Here is a 2,402-nt window from a genome sequence, read left to right as displayed (position 1 = left end):
TCGCTGATAGGGCTAGAGGAGCTGATGAGATATTTGTTTGGGCCCGGCTCTAAAGAGCGCAAGTCCAGGGTTTGGATCCCGTCACGTACAAAAAAGCGCTGTCTTTCCGTGCTGGCTAAATAAATCTGACGCGGTGAGGCAGGAACCGCAAAGGCTGCAAAAACAGAAGGTGACCAGTTGCGCATTCTCCCACCGCGTGTTGGCAGACGGCCAAATTCACTCTGTTCTTGACATTCGAGTGAAGCTCTGCTGTGATCAGAGCCTATAAAAATACAGGTCACTCGCAAAAAGTTCCCCTCCACGGAAATCTTTCGTAAAAGGCGAAAGATTTATTCAATAATGAAGAGAAACTCGAGCTGTGTCTCCACGCCCTTGGGCCTGTGTGCGCCCTGTGGTAAACCACTATGCTCGCCAAGGGTAATCTAGCATGCCGACACCTGCCCACTTGCAGTTGACCAGTTGCGCATCCTCCCACCGCGTGTTGACAGTTGGCCAAATTCACTCTGTTCTTGACGTTCCAGTGTAGCTCTGCCGTGAGCAGAGCCTCCAAAAACACATGTCACTCGCACACAGTTCTCCTCCACGGAAATCTTTAGTAAAAGGCGAAAGATTTATGCGACAATGAAGAAAACTCGAGCTGTGTCTTCACGCCCTTGGGCCTGTGCGCTCCCTGTGGTAAACCACTACGCTCGTCAAGGGTAATCTAGGGTGCCGACAGCTGCCCACTTGCATTTCGTCACCCCCTCACTCCAAACGGGAGGAGTAAATGTCACAAAAGTCCCTTCGGTCGCCCAGTAACCACAAGCCCAATGAAGGCAATGCAATCTCTTTGTCATGCCTCCATCTGAGAAGTTGGAGAAAATAATAAAACAAATAAAAGGGTCCAAATAATGACCCCTGTAACATGTAGCATTCCAAATGTGAAGCGACTTTAGCTGATGATGTGTCCATTCGGTATCTTATGGTGTAAGGGCTGTTTCAGCGTAAGAAAAAGCCACGCTTTGTTTAGTGATGTCGGTGCAGTGGTGTTGGCTGGGGGCGAACTCATACATGCACAACTCCTTGTTAGTATAGCGAACAGTATCTCAGCCTGCCACCCGGGGGCCAGCCGCACATAGGTGTAGAACGCTGACTAGCCAATAGGAAGGAAGGAAATTCCAGGGAGGCGGGACGAGTAAAATACACACAATTAAGTCCATATCTGAGGCAGAACGTCAAAACCGTGTGGTGGGAACTACTTGAAACTAAAACGCTTGGTACCACAGCGCGTTGGTGGTATAGTGGTTAGCATAGCTGCCTTCCACGCGGAGGCCAGCCGCACTTAGGTGTAGAGCGCTGACTAGCCAATAGGAAGGAAGGAAGTTCCAGGGAGGCGGGACGAGTAAAATACACCCAATTAGAGGTTCGAATCCCGCCTCGGCCGCAAATAACATAAAATGAATGTGTAATCATTTTTCATCTAAATACACTTTAAGTACGATTAGCATATAATAAACGAACTTTGTGCACAAAGATAAAATAAAACTTTTAATAATTGTACTTGTGTAGGATATTCAAAATGTGCAACGGTCTTAATGAACATTTACATTATAATAGGGTATAGTTATCTATAATAGAGAAAATATTTGAATGTGAATAATTGAAAAGAACATTTTGATCATGTTTTAGACCTCAATTTTGAAAGAGACATTCACTTTATATTTGTATAACTATGTACAGAAAACCCATATATATGAAATATAACCAATAAACAGCAAAAAAGTAAGTTTCTAATTTTTACTTATAGTAGAATAATATACACATTATATAAAACTGAAAAATGTAATTACTACAGTACAGTACTAACCAAAATATATAATAATTAAATAAATATACATTAAATAATGATAGATTAAACAACAACAATAATAAAATCTAAAGTTGTGGAGAACACAGGAAAAACAAGAAAAATGTGTTTTAAAATTATATAATTATGTACAATTAGGTATGTTACATAGTAACATTTATTAACATTGTGTTTACAAATCTGAGCAAGATCATAACAATGCAAGTCTATAAAATTAACATAAAAAAACTAAAATACAATGTAATACAATAAAATATAATACTTTTGGTATTATTTGTAATGAACAAATGGAAATAAATGAAATAATTTAAAATGACAGATTAAACAACAGTAATAATAATAAAATCTAAAGTTGTGGAGAACACAGGAAAAAACAAACAAGAAAAACATATATTTTAAATAAAAAAAATGATGTACAGAGTTTAATAGTAACAGCTATTAACATATAGTGTTTAAACTGAAACAAGATAAAATAAAATAATGCAAGTCAATAAAATTAAAATTAAAACACTAAAATACAATGCAATACAATAAAATATATTACTTTTGGTATTTT

The sequence above is a fragment of the Sinocyclocheilus anshuiensis genome, unplaced genomic scaffold (assembly GCF_001515605.1).
Source record: "Sinocyclocheilus anshuiensis isolate Anshui unplaced genomic scaffold, SAMN03320099.WGS_v1.1 scaffold2139, whole genome shotgun sequence".
NCBI lineage: Eukaryota > Metazoa > Chordata > Actinopteri > Cypriniformes > Cyprinidae > Sinocyclocheilus > Sinocyclocheilus anshuiensis.
Note: the sequence above shows the minus strand (reverse complement) of the source record.